This window comes from Phasianus colchicus, chromosome 4 (genome assembly GCF_987193195.1).
Source record: "Phasianus colchicus chromosome 4, bPhaCol1.hap1.1, whole genome shotgun sequence".
Taxonomy (NCBI): domain Eukaryota; kingdom Metazoa; phylum Chordata; class Aves; order Galliformes; family Phasianidae; genus Phasianus; species Phasianus colchicus.
In genome coordinates, this window is record NC_143439.1 from 34,184,172 (window position 1) to 34,199,188 (window position 15,017).

A 15,017-nucleotide genomic window follows, 5' to 3' on the forward strand; every position below is an offset into this window, starting at 1 on the left:
TTTACTCCTCTGAGTGGACAAGTCTGCTTCTAACTTTTCAGAGATCCAAGATATTCTTACCTAAGCCCGCAAAACTTTCATCTGAGGATCAAAAACATCCTGGTACAATAAGAATAATTAATTTACCTTGTGGGATAATATATTTTAATCCCCCTGTAAGTTAGCTCTCCTCCTAGTTTTACACCAGGGAAGCCTCTTAGCAATCTTGAAACTTGAAAGACTTGATCCTCTCCTGCATTAATGAACACATGTATTATCACTGATTGTTTAGTCTCTCTTTAATCTATTTAAATGCATAATATAGACTTCAAACATATCACTTTATTTCCATTTCAAATTGCATATGAGTCATTAAGCAGAGAGATTTGCTCACTGGTATTTTTCAAATGTTGATATGATTCAAAGAATTTGCTGTAGCCTTAACCACAGACAAACACCTTTTCACTTGAGTGCTGGAGGTAGACATCTCCCCAGAGAGGCACTCCTCTGGATGGGTGCTCTGTTTACTTTTTTTCCCCATCCTTTTCTCTTCCACTCTATATGAAAATCCTAGAAGTTTACTAAAATTGTTAATATTGTGTTTGTACTTGCTTTTACTATAAGTCTACAAGTGTTTCAAGCCACATGAAGCAATATGCAAGTATTCTTATGAGAAGTTGAGATTTTCATTATTTGGCATATGGAGAAACCTTAGTAGCTTTGGACAAATATCCCAGACCAATGGACTCAGAGGAGCAGCACCAACCTGGTACCTGTGTACCCACTGAATTCAGTACATCTCTGTATAACCCTTTGTTCTGCCCTCTGACCTCTCCTCAGTCTTGTTTGTCCTCAAAATTGAAAGCAGGGAATGAAAATAAATCCATGTAGAACATTCAAAACATACTGTGGAAAGAGCATGGGAAATGATGATGAGGAAGAAGTGGCTCAGGCAAATCTTTGTAAGAAAGTATTTTAATGTACTCAGCTCCACTGAAATGCTCCTTGGCAATGTCCTTCCAACAGAAAGATATATGCTCCTCATGAGACAAGTCTTGGAGCAGAGAGAATAGAAGGGGCTATCCATCCTGTTTGAAAGCAGCAGCATTATCAGGATGGTTCTCCAGTCACCAAAAGAGTACATACTCTGCTTCAATTTCTATGATTCCTCAAATGGATTTCTGAAATTCTCTGTAGAAGTTAAAATCTGTTACAGATTGCCTGATTTCTCTTTTTTCCCTAGGCTCTACAGAGGATGGACAGGAAAAAAAAAAAAAAAAAAAAAAAAAAGTAGATTCATGTTATGTTTATCGAGTGAACTTGTTAGGTTTTTAATTTATAGATAGTAATTAATCTATTTTGAAGAACTAATTAAGCAGAAAAGCCACATCAGGTTGCCTAACACTGAGTCACAAAGAAAACTTGTTAGGAAAGAAAATATAAGTACAGATATGAAGTTGTGTTTAGCTAGAGATTAAAAAGACGGTGAACAAAAAGTAGGCATGTAATTAAGGTAGAATCCTATGTAATGTTCGTAAACTTGCTCTGATCATCAGTTTTATTTCTTACAAAATCCCAGGACATATAAAAAAGCACTTTGAACATTTGACAGCTCAGAGGTGGTGGATCAAGTAAGCTTCCCTTGTGATAGATGGACCCAGAAGCTATTAAAAACTATCCTTACAATGAATAATTTTCATTTTTAAGAGGTTTGGAAATAAAAACTTATAGGATAATGTTGTCTTTGAATGAGCTTACTCGCATTTACATTAGTTATCAGCATAGTGAAACCTGTAGGAGGCAGGACATATAAAGACCATATTTCTACCATCAGTTGACCCAAGAGTATTTACATCATTAACGAGTATGATAGCTGGAATTTTTCTCTTGAGAGTCATTGCCAGGAGCTGATTGATACCAATGGACAATGGTGACAACTAACTTCTATAATTCAACCTATAAACTGTGTTTCACCTCATAAAAGCTCTGGGGATTGTGGTAAATTTGGTGAGAATTCTCTGGGTTATCCTATGAAATAGTGCTATTAAATTAAATGGCAAAGAGAAGGAAAAAGGAAGATATTGAATGCATCATGGAGAGCTCAATGGGCCCACAGCCACACCAGTGCCACCAGACATCCCTGTGATGACTGTGAGGCAGTGCTATTACAATCAGAGCAAGTGCTATACATCGTCAAGATATCTGGACAACATCTTTTATACAGATGGAGCAGTTAGACATTACTTGCATAGTCAAAATCACAACGGATGGTTGTTTTTATTGGTAGCTATCAGGAGAACCTTTCCAAGCTGCTTATAAAGATAGTTGCATGGAAAAAGTATTAGCGTGGAATAAGGCCATGTTATTTTTAGAATGAATCTGCAAAAGTAGTTCTTTGTGTGATAATTCTTCATTAAAATTATCTGAATCCACACAGCACCTCTTTTGGAAACAGGAGCATTGGAGCAACTTGGTACATAGAAACAGTAAAATAGCACTCAGAATCACATACAGATTAGCTCAGTGATGATGCTTGGTCTTCAAACCAGACTTCACCGCTCTAATAGCCAGTTGCTATTAGGCTGTAGAACAAAATCCACAAAAAGAAATTACTCAGTACAAGTAAAAGAACACTTGCAAAACTCTGGTATCAACTTTAGCGTTGGTTTTAATTCAGTAAACTTCAAAGATCATCAGGAGTTACAGCTGCAGCTCAGTTTTAGTAATAAAAATCTCAGCGTTCTGCTTTCTTGCCTTATTCCAGTTTTTCTGCTGTGGCTGCTTTAGTTCTTAATGGAGTGAAAGGAAGAAAAATTGGGCACAAATTGTGTTGATTCAATGAATTTGGAGCTTGCTTAAAGATCATTGATAGGATTTTATGGGAAACAAATGGGGGAAAAAATGGGTTTTCTGATGGAATAGGAATCTTCTGGCTTTGCTAATTTGCCTCATGATGATCGATTCCAGTAACATGTAAGCAAGCACTGAGAGCAGATTGGTTCCACATTCAGTGAAAGAAAAAAAGATAAATAAATTGAGCACCATTAAATCACTGCAGTGACCTACAAATGAAAATATTTCAGTTGGGTGTCAGCAGAGAAAAATTCTGTAACTAGTTTTATCTTGGCAATGGAGGGATCATTTCAAATGCCTTTTAAACAGAAACACGGGGTTGAAGCTGATCCTGGGACATCTGGAGGAGGAGTGCCCTGGGCTAGGTTTAGGCATCTGGCCCAGCTCCTGACAGCACTGGGGAGCCCATGAGACTGCAGGGTAGACCTGGCAGAGCCAACTGCCAGCGTTCTTTCTCCCTTCAGACCAAGAAACAGAGAAGGGCCAGGGAACACATCAGTGTTGAACAAATCTCCAAATCTTCAAACTCAGGAAGACAAAAGTTACTGGAGGTGCCAAGTGTTTATTCCATCTCGGCGAGAGCAGATCCAAGACTGCTAATAGGAGGAGAACACTTCTCAGTTTTAATCTTTAGGCTCATCTGAAAGAAAATTGAGAGAGAAACCTCTGGGATCATACTCCTCTGCAGTCTCTGTGGGTTCTGCTGATTCAAAGCAAGACTTACAAAGCATCAGATTTAGAGTCATAAATGAAAGGACAACAATGGGTTGCCTACAACCTGTTTTGACTAGAAAACCCAGCAAAACATTTTTCCCTGAGTCAACTCAAGATAGAGCTCATGGGATTTCCTTCTTGATGAAGGAATACGGTAGGGAAGTAGGCAAAATGAAAGCAATTTAAGACTGCTGGACATGACATATTATACTGTATTGCTTGACTGGATCAAGGACATCTGGTTGAATATATTTTCTGTGTTGGAATTATATATATGTTAAATTGCTGGCACAATAATACTTCACTGCCAAACTCTGAAAGTTGAAAAGATAATTTTCAGCTTTTTCTTGTTTTCCTTTCCTCACACCTAATCAGCAGAATCTAGGACTTTTGAAAGGCAGGTATATTTAGCAGTCTGGTGGTATGACTGCAGTTTGTGGCAACATCCTGAGCTATCCTTAAGCTCACTCTCATGGGTGTAACACATTACTGTGTTGAATCAGGCAGCCTGTCCAATTATTATGAAGCCCATTCTGAATCTTGTGTTACCATGAGGAATCAATAGCACCCAGTTTGCTGTTTAAATCCAGGTGGAATTCACCTTAGTCAGCAACAATTAGGAATCTAGAGAGCATCATGGGTGTCTCCAGAGCCACATTCCTGGCATACAGCCAAAACCTATCATTGGTGGCAGCAGTGGAGAGTGACTGGGTTCTCCTGAAGTTTAAGTTAAATCCATGAGAACAGTGTTCACTTTTTCTTGGATAGCTCAGTCTTGAGTTATAAGTATACATTAAACCTTTACTGGATGAAAAATGAGTCACGTAAGAGATAGCATGATCTTTCTCAACTTAGGTCTCTCTTTTTTCATTGATGATCATTCAAGCAGTTGTTTTTAATGTAGATGGACTTGGAAAAAAACTAATGAAACTGGAGCAAACAGGAAGAAAGAGACAGCAAGCATCTTCCAGAGCAGAAAGTACAAGCAACACTCATCCCCCCCTCCTGCAAGGTCACCTCAACTTTGCATTTTACTGAAAGTAAGTGATTGAAGCAAACTATTTCAGTTTTGCTAATCTACATTCTATTTTTTTGTTTTCTTTTGTTTTCCCCATGGAGAAAATTTCTCCTGACTTTGACCATGTGAAAACCAGCAAGCCAAATCCACTGCTGGTGTACACAGTAGGAAGATCGCTGGAGTCAGGGGGCTTTGTGTGCTGACAGGTATGAAAGCCCATGAAAGCAAATCAGGGCTGCTGGCATGCAATTACTCTCATACTGCAATGGAAAGTCTCAGACATGATGTTTTCTGGTCATCTTCCTTAATTATGATTTGCAGTTACAAGGATTGATTCAAGAGAGCTGTCAGAATGGGAGGAACAGCAGCAGAGATACTCACTCCTTTCTCTAAGAATAGGATGGCATTAATAATATCATTTAAAAAAAAAATCCGTTACAAAATCCATAGGAACAAGCTTTTTAAACACCTCCTTCTATCCCACCTGTACCAATAACTGGTAAGAGTTGCTGAGGGAAGGGACTAATTGTGTATTCTCAGATAGGTGACTGCTCTAACAGGCATTATTTGATGGATTCTTGTATTTAAAAATAAAAGATTTAAATAGTAAATGCAACATGTAATTACTGAGGTAAATTGTGAAACGTTCAGACAAAATGACACACTGTTTCTCAGTGGGATAAGTCTGTCAAGATTTAGGAAGAACTTCAAAGTATTTCTCATTTTCCTGCATCCTTTTTCCATGTGCCCATCCTAAACATTCATCAGCTTGACTGGTGGCCATTCACCTGCAGTGGGACATTTAGCCTGCATCTCAGAAGTGTTTTTCCTCAGCGTTTTAGGGCGCAGAGGGGCATCTCAGCTATCCAGCCTGTTAGGCAATTATATTGCTTCTGTTGATAGTGTGCCTTAGACTATTTTTCTCTTCAAATGAGATGGTGTTTCCCAAGCTTTCTGTTCAACATATTGGAAGCCCACTGGCTGCTTACTCCTCATTGCAAAGAGACAAACTGCTCCTATTTCTCCTTTATCTTCTCCAGCCTTACAGGCTGCTGTAGAGTAGAGAGAGACTCTCTTTCTCTCAGCGCCAGTAAATGAGGTGGCAACAAGAGAGGTCAGTATCAGTGCTTCAATTGCAAACAGCTATGTTATCTGCTCCACCATCAGGTGCTGTCTGCATTAACAAAGAGCCTTCATTACAACAGCAGATAGCTACCAGGGCAGACTGGCAGAGAAAGAAACTGCTTTTACAACCTGTGACCTCAAGATAAAAAAAAGTTACCCAGAACACTCCTAAAAAGCGAGGTAAAAATCTTATTCTGCTTCACTTACACACTATTCCTTCCTTCTTGCTTCATGCTCTTTTTCCCCCTCTTCGATCATGGTGTTTTATATGTGCAAAGATACGTTTCTTGAAATTTCTCTTAAGATTAAAATTACTAGGGAGTTCTGAAGAAAACATATTATTGAACTTCAACTTAGTTTTGGAGGTCAGTTTTGTTATTATGGAATCAGAAATATCAGCAGATCCTCTTTTATAATAAAACTGTGTAGCTATGACAGTTAATGCAATGTGAAAATAGACTTCCTGTGATGCTAGACGATTACTTCAACAATACTATTTTTTGCTCAACAAAATATACATATAAGAAGTCAATTCATCTGAATGATTAAGAAAATTACTCATTTGTTCCAAATAAATAGTACTTTTTAGTAAATTTAACCAGCATTTTACTGATGACACCCTTCATGTCAAAGCTGATCTGATTTCACTAAGCTGGAGCTTCTTCAGTACTGCTCTTTTCATGAATGAGAACAGCTACTAAGAAAATGTTCGTAAACTGTGGATTGCTCATTCAGGATAATTCACTACTTTTTATGCCTGTTTGAATTTACATCACTTGTAGCACTGACTAATAAGGCATCTGTAATGTGATGGAACACATAGCAATGAAAGCAGAAAAGCAAGGTCTGAGGCTGCAGCAAGTGAAAGTTTGCTCAAATACCACAGTCATGGGCACAGAAATAAAAGGGAGAGGCTACTTACCTTCAGTAGGTTGCTTAACTTCAGGAAGTCAGAGATCTCCAGCAAGACACCTTTACCTGCACTACCAACCCTTAACAAAGTCTAGGAAGGGATGGATCCTGTCTGCACCCTTTCCAATCACTTTGCATGCACCGGAGCTCCCCTGGGTTGGCCCTGCCGTTCCATCAGATGCTCTATCACAGGCTCAAGCTGTGACATAGCATTGCCACTACAGCATCACAATAGCATAACTGCATCTTCATTTCCAGAACTTTAATATTGCTTACACATCCTGAAATGTTGCAGATTTGCAAAGCATTCAGTGCATCAGAGTCATTAATATTCTTGCACAAACCATGAATGAATGTGTTCTTGCATCATGTACCATCCTTATAAATCAGCTCATTATCTCTTAGATATCAGCACGTGTAATTGAAATTGATTTCATGTTTATGGCCTCTTTTCACAGAGCACATGTGTGGAAATGGGCTCAAACCTACTGAAGATGTTTTAACTTTAGTTGACCTTCATTTAATTATCTTACATACAACGTGGAATAAAATAGCAGTATCATAGAAGAAATTAAGATAATTTTAAAGGGTTATCTCCAGCAGTCCTCTATGGTCATTTATGAAGTTCAGTAATCATGATGGATGCTCTTTTGATGTGTGCTGATTTAGGGGTCAATCAGGATTTTTCACTTGATTCAGAGCCTCACACAATTTGCTGAGGATTATTTCAAAAAGATGCCCTTTGCTAGAGTGCAGCTTGCCTGAATATGAGAAAGAGATTTACATCAGGATTTTAGCAAGTGAGCATCAGTGTTATATGGTGTCACACCAAATAAAATTGTGCATGCAGTGCCATATCACAGAAATGCAAAGTGGGAAGACCAGAATTACTGCGAGATGCTCCTGCTGTCTTCAGCACCCATCCCACTCAAGGGGAAAAAAAAAAAAGACCCTGAAATGAAAGCCCTCCATCCAGCTACACTGGGGTGAGGGGGCAATCAGTGGCTGGACAGCACTTTGATGTTAGCCTTTTGATACAAACATGTGGGCTTTGATGTGCAGGACAGGAGCTGTAGCTCTGCTATTTCATATACTGGAGCAGCCCCACCACCACAGTGGCCAGCTTGGTGACATGGAGGAGTAGATTCACATGCCCATCACATGGTGCTGTTGCAGACACTGCTAATTAATTAATACAAGTAGTGCCCCTCTTGGTCAGCCCTTCAGAGTCCCTGGCAAAGGATTGTGGAGGCAAATAGGTGTTTATGTGAGGGGAAGGGAGGTGGGTGAGGCGAGATTCAGAGCCATTTGTGCAAGCTCCTGAGAAGCAGCTGTAACATACACAATTCTATACTTAACACTCACATTGTTTAATTTTGTCAGTAAGGAAAAGTGCTGTAAGCCTTTCCAAGGTAAATAAATCATGGCTACTTTGCTCTGCATGACTGCCAGACCCAAACCTGCTGCTCCTTTTCCGCATGGCCTTCTTTCCTACACCTGGCCTTCCCTTTCTGCTCAGACAACAGCAGCCCTGCAGCCCTCACACCTTTCCCACACCAGCCTCTGCAAGTTTCCCCAGTCAGCTCTGCAAAGATCATAGAATTACAGAATGGCTTGAATGGGACCTTAAGGATAACCCAGTTCCAATCCTCCATCCCTGGATCAGGCTGTCCAGCTCCCCACCCAGCCTGGCCTTGAAGATGGCCCTCTTCCCAAATGTTTTAAAAGCACTCTAACACTGTCCCTAGAGACTTTCAATTTAGAAACAGCTTTAAAAAAAAAAACCTTAATATCTAGAAGAATATTTAAGTTCTGGGATTTCTAAGGAAAAATGTCAGCTTCTCAGTAGCATAGCTGGATATTGCACCTGCCTACTCTATTTCCTTTCCACAGTAGTAAAAGTACAGTGTGAGGGATATGGTAAAGGAGCATAACATTCTTTGTGTCTTGCTGCAGAAGAATAAACTTTGTGCTTGTTACAGTTGGTGTTACAGCTAGAAAGATTATCATGGTGAAAATAGGAAAAAAAATAAATAGGAAATGAATACTCACATATATTCAACCATCTAGATGCACAGGAAAAGCTCCACAAAGAAGGAATCTCCAGAAAGAGATCCTACCTTTCCAGTGACAGTCAGCCCTTAAATGGGGTCTAGGGTATAGGAGAATCGCCTTCACCTGTGCTCCCACAGCTGACTCAGTCCTTTCCTCAGGTGATCAATCAGTGGTTCAGGCCGTGACTCAACAGTTCCCACATGGTGCCCATATAGCATGCAAAGTGGGTACAGATGAGCCATCACAATTAATTACAGCATTCAGACACCTTCTTTAGTTGCTCTAAAGCTTGAACACGCTAGGACAGATCAATTACCTATAATCTTATAAGCCAGGATATCTTTCTAAAATGAGAAAATCTGTTGAGTGCCTTTGCCAGAATTGACACTTAAGACACAGAAAATTTCCAATATTTCCCTAAGGTAATTTGTTCAAGAAAAAATTTCTGCTTGCATCATTTGATAATTCCTCTGCCAAAGGTGCCAGAGTTGAATTTTGAGTTTCTATTTAACAGGAAAAGAATGTGCTGGCTCATTTGATAAGAATTACTTAGTGCCTCTCATTGACTGGGAGATATTGCTACATGCTGTACTGTAACTACAACTCCTGCTGAATATATAATGCCAGGCCAATTACAAAACCAAAGTTATGTACATAGCAGCATCTAATTCTTTGTTCCTAGTGCAAAAGCTGAAGTAAAATCCAGATTTAATGAACTCCATAGCTAGAATTCCAATTACTTTGAGGGGAACTAAAAATCTCCCAGATTTCCACAAACTGCATGCATAAGAAGATATTTTCCATGCTGGCAAATATATGGCTTTTCACATCTTGTATTTAAAGCCTCAAAAAAGACCTTAAAATTATATTCACACAGCCATATGCGTTAATCTCTTGCTATCTTATTTTATGTGAATTACTACACAGATATTTTATGGCACTCTTCACTGCAGTTTCCAAACTTCTCACAGATCATAATATTTTACCTCTGTCAAGTACAGGAGGAAGCCTGCAAGTATTTAGGCACAGATTAGATGCAGCTTTGTAAAAGCTGATAAACTAACTTTGGCCTGGACAGATGCAAGCTATGGAAAGTTGGGTGCCTGGTCCAGCAGTGATTACACATAGAGAAAATGTGCAGCAGAGCTGGAAACAGTCCCAGTGATTTCGTAGCCTAGCCACATCTTTTCTACCCACTCACCTCAGTCTCATCTGTCCAGAGTTTTGGAAATGTGCAGTGTGATCATACCTTTCTGGACTCATGGCAGTAACCTGTGTTCCCATGTGTGTCAGAACAGTCACAGACTGCCTCCCTCCTACCCAAGTGTTTTCCTTATCTGTGCTGAAGCCACACTGTAGGGAACTTAAGTCACTGCTTTGATTCCTTGCAGCAAGCTACAAACCTGAGATCCCAAATAACATAAGTGGAAGCTTTAGAAGAACCTTTTGTCTGATCCTGATTTTCTTAGCTCATCTTCTAGCCAGTGGGGAGACACAAATGTGCTATTTACATTCAGGTCAGGTGAAGGAGAAATGGTCGGGGAAACCCATTCTAAAAATTCAACACTGTACATAAGGCATAATGTCAGAGCAGGAAAATGCAAAGAGCACAGTTGACTTTTTTCTTTAGCCTTTAACTCAGAATGGGAGGGAGACATTTAAGGCTCCATACAAAAGGACATAAAAGAGAAGAACGTGGTGTTCTCTGTGAAAATGTGAATTACATTGCAAATTTCAGGAAGATGGCTGCTATGGTTCTCACATAACTATTTGGAAAGGAGTTTTATTGTAAGGGTTCCAGATTAGGGAAGCTGAAGTTGGCAGTCAGAGCAGGACTTTCAGATACCAGCCTGAGAGGTGAGTTAGGTAGCTGCCTTATAGAGGGATCCTGCCCTAATAAGCCACTCCAATAATGAGGAGAAAGCTCATTTCATCCACCATTAAATGTCTGTTACAGACTTTAATTCTTGACAGCTTGCTTGTATAAAGTGGAGTCAGCAGATAGTTATGTTTATTGAGCATCACAATTCATTTTACCCAAAATGGCCTGGTGGGAAGAGAAAAAAACAGCCATTCGATACATGAATGCCATGAAAAATGTTCCTAACCATTTCCCTACTAATAGCATACATGTAAATGGAAGGAGAATTTGGTTGCCTTAAAGAAGCAAAATGCTTTTCAGACTGTACTTCAAAAGACTGCATGACAGGATTTCAAAGCTGCTCTGGAGATGCAGCCCTACTAACTTCCACAGGGCCTTGTGTTCCTACTGTAGCATCAGAATTAATGAAAGTGATGTGTCTAAGCTCTCATGAAAACCTGATATGACTGACAGTGGTCTAAATCATTCTTCCCCTGCAGCCTCTAGGTGCTCTGCATCAGAAGCCATGTGTGTGGTGTTACATCACTGGAAGCCCATCAGCACTGCACCATGACAACCTCATGGCCCAATAGCTCTGTGCCTGCTTTCAGTAGTGGAGCAAGTAATGAACATTCAGGGCTGTTCTGCTTGGATCTGTATGGTTTTGCTTGTGCCTCCTTGTTTTGATGGGAAAAAAGAGGGAAGAGAACAAGACAAAATTACAAAACACAACCAGGAGGATATAAATGCAGGCCAACAATCTCTATTTTTTCTGGAAGACAGAAAAAAGGTTTTTTTTTTGTTGTTTTTTTTTTTTTTTTTTTTTTAACACATTGTATTTCTTTAAAAATAGTGATTGCAAAAGAGAGACTCAAAAAATGCCATTAACTACGGGTGAAAATCAGTTGCCTTTTCCTCTAATTCTAATTGTATCTCTGTTGGATCACAAAGTGTTCCATGAATTCTAGCATTCACTTAACCATTATCTCATCTGCGGAGAGCATCGAGCAGTTGGAGCCACAGGCCATAGGATCCTAGAATCCTAGAGTCATCTAGACTGGAAAAGACCTTCAAGAACACCTAGTCCAACTATCAATCATATCCAATGAACCGTGCTTTGATCTGTGTTTCCTTATATTAATCTTCTAGGTGCTTCTGGACTTGGTGCTTTACTTCACTTCTTTTCAGCCTGGATCTTTCTTTGTGAAGCCTGCATCTTCCATTAAAGGAGACCTTTCCTTTACACTGTTCTCTAGTCTGATGAGAAATTAGATAAATCTTCCTAGACCACCTCAAATGACCGTTTGCCTGTGATCCATTAGCACATGGTGTGGCAGTTAATCAATTTTGCCTACTGAAGAGCAGATACTTAAGATAGATGAGGAGGCTGGACCTCGTCTGGGGAGGAAAAAGTAGGAAAGTGAGGATGAAACAGGAGGCTGATGCTTATTATGTGCTTAGGTGTGGAGCAGACTCCTGGGAATTACGGTGTGTGCTACCACTCAGCCACACACAGCACTTCTTCATACAGTTGCACATTTCCTTCAATACTTTATTTTTCATTCCCTATAGATCCTTAGGCCAAATATTTTCTTCTTTAAAATAAAATTTGGACCTAAAAATTCAGACACCAGATTTTTTTACATTGCCTTTACTTGTAATTTAAAACTTCCCTGTCAAATTCAGGTTGATGCTTCTTGTTTTTCAGGGTAATGTATATACCGTGGGAGGCTTTTGTTCTTGTTCAGCTAAAGGCTAAGGACTGTATTTTATGGCGTTCATAAAAACTTCAGTATCCTTCTGTATCATCCATCCTCAGGGTGTTTATGTCTTATCAGATGCAGTAGAAACACAGGCCCCCCAGAACATGCAGTCCTATTTCCTACCCTATCAGGTTTACAGGAGTTGAGAATAAAGTCTGATATTTGTAGGAGCTCATACAAAATGAAACTTCTCAGACATTTTGGATTTGTCTCCTGCTAATTTTGGAAAAAAATGTTTACACACACTTAGATACTGTACCTTGACTTCATTTTTCTTGCCTCTACGTCAAAAGCAACTAAGTTTCTGAAAATGTTTGAAAATATCAATACTGCTACACTTTCTTCTTTCTCTTCTAGTCAAAAAGAATGACAAGTCCTCTACAACAGTTTTTATTTAACAAATACATTGTTCCTGTGGGAGAAAGTCTAGCCAGCCTCAACTAAATATTTAGGGTTACAAGCTGTTAAGAGTGTTGCATTACATTTATTTTTATAGCTTTAAAAGTGATCATGGCTTCTTCTCAGCACAAACTCAATGTTAGAGCCCCTGCTTCAAAGAGTCAGTAATGTAAACCATGAAAGATCAAAAGACAGCAGGTTGCTGTGGTGAAGTGTCACAAATCCATACATGGCTACTCTATGTAGCAGAAAAATCTACCCTGTGGAAGAATTTCTTTTGGGATGGAGTTAGTCAAAATGAGTCTGATTTTGCTTTCTTAAATGTAAAATATTTAACAACAACCCACATAACTCAAAATACTCTGAGTCATGATAAAAAGCAACTTGGAAACACAGAATGTTCAACAATATCAATATTGCATTGCCTATCCACCACCAGTGCCTTTTTCTAGTGCAAACTATTTTGTGTTTTTAAATATAGAGAACTAAAATGAAAATGTCACATAGATTTTTGTTTAAGTCCGGATGTGTCCTAAAGATTAAAGCCTCAGTCTCTTTTAAGAAAGATGCAGTGCTTCACAGTGTTAAAACAAACAAACAAACAAACAAACAAATAAATAAAATTTGTCTCTGAAATGATTACCATCAGAGAAGGAGACTGTGTCCAGGATGATGCACTTTAGCTCTGGCAAAGATACCTAGATGGAAAGAGGCAAAATCAAGTGACTCACCTTGAAGCAGAGCCTGGATTTTATCTGTTTGCCCTGATTTTGTTGGTTTTTCTCTTTTTTAAAGCGTCCTGATGGAAGATGTCAAATGCTTTTGGCTTTGTGGGAGCTGAGGATATTTAGTTCCCAGAAGACAGACTCTGTAATTACCATCATTTCTGTGATCAGTATATTGATCTGCAGTGAAATGGCACTACATCACCATACCTGAGTGTTCCTTTCATCTTTGAGATAAAGACTTAGGGAGCTTATTTTCATGTGAGATTATTGCCTTTTTTTTTTTTTTTTTTTTTTTTTTTTTCATGCAAACCTTTAAAAATATGAATGAACTAGCAAATATTTCAAAAGTGGATCATTTTTATTCACTAGGGAAATAGGGTCTACTAACAAAAATAAACAAATAAAGCAGAGTAAAGCCCAAATTCCTTATTAAAAAAATTAAAAAATAAAAATATAAAAGAAAATTACAAACATGAGAATGACAACTAATTTAGAGTTTTGTACAATTTTTTGCTTACCTTCTTAATGCAATTGCCAGAGGCTATTACAAGATATCTATATGGCTTGGTGTACATTAAACTAGAAGAGAGAAATTCTCTTTTCATTCATATGGCCAAACAAATAGATGTAAGAATGGGCTGTGCTTTTCCTTCTTAAGCACATTGGTTTGAATTTTGCACCTAGGATTGCTTCTTTATATGCTGCATTCATTTGCTTTTTGCTCTGGGCAGATAAGCTGAGAACTATTAATATGCATATCCATGTATTAATATGTTAATATGCAATGGTTAAATGCAGATAGATAAGGAGGTGGAATGAAATAAACGTCCTCTATCCATTCAGATTTTCAACTATGTTCTGGTTTTCACTTTCTTTTTCAGGCACTTCGTTAAGAATTTGACTTTTCAAAATGATAAAAAATAGTCCCTCAAGAAAAGCCAAGAAGAATAAGTAAAATAAGAAAGAAACCCCACTTACATTTATGTTGGTACCAGTGTCTTTTGTGTGATCACAGCCATCACAGGCTTCCTTTCTGAAGTCAGATCAAGCCATGATGTTATTACCCTACTGGGTGCTGTCTGCATTTTTTAAGTAACTTTTTTGAATAACTGTTTTTCAACAGTGTCATTTTACCACTGCTTCTCTGTGAGGTGCATGCTGTTGCTGAAACTATACCAGTCTACTTGCTTACCCAAATTCTCCTGTGACTTCTTGAATACCTATAAACTAAACACTGCAGGCTGTCGATATATATCTTTGGAGGAAGGGAGGGAGAAGAGTCAATGTGTTGCAGGTTTTGCCTTTTTTAGGAAAATCATGTGCTTACAACCAATTAGCATCAGTTGCAATTAGAATAATAGAAGTCATATAATGGCAAGAAACAGACTATTTTCTTGCATGCTCTATTGATGTCAATAGAAGTCTGTTAGCAAAGATATGCTCCAGCTTTTTAGGTCTCTCTGTCACCTGAGGCAATCAAGGGCAAGCATGAACTTTCCTATACAGCCTATAAATGTGAAGGCAAAACAGAGATTTCAGCCTCCTTTACAAGTAACTATTAAAATGCCTAAAACCCAAACAATAGGATTTCTACCATTCTGGACTTGAGT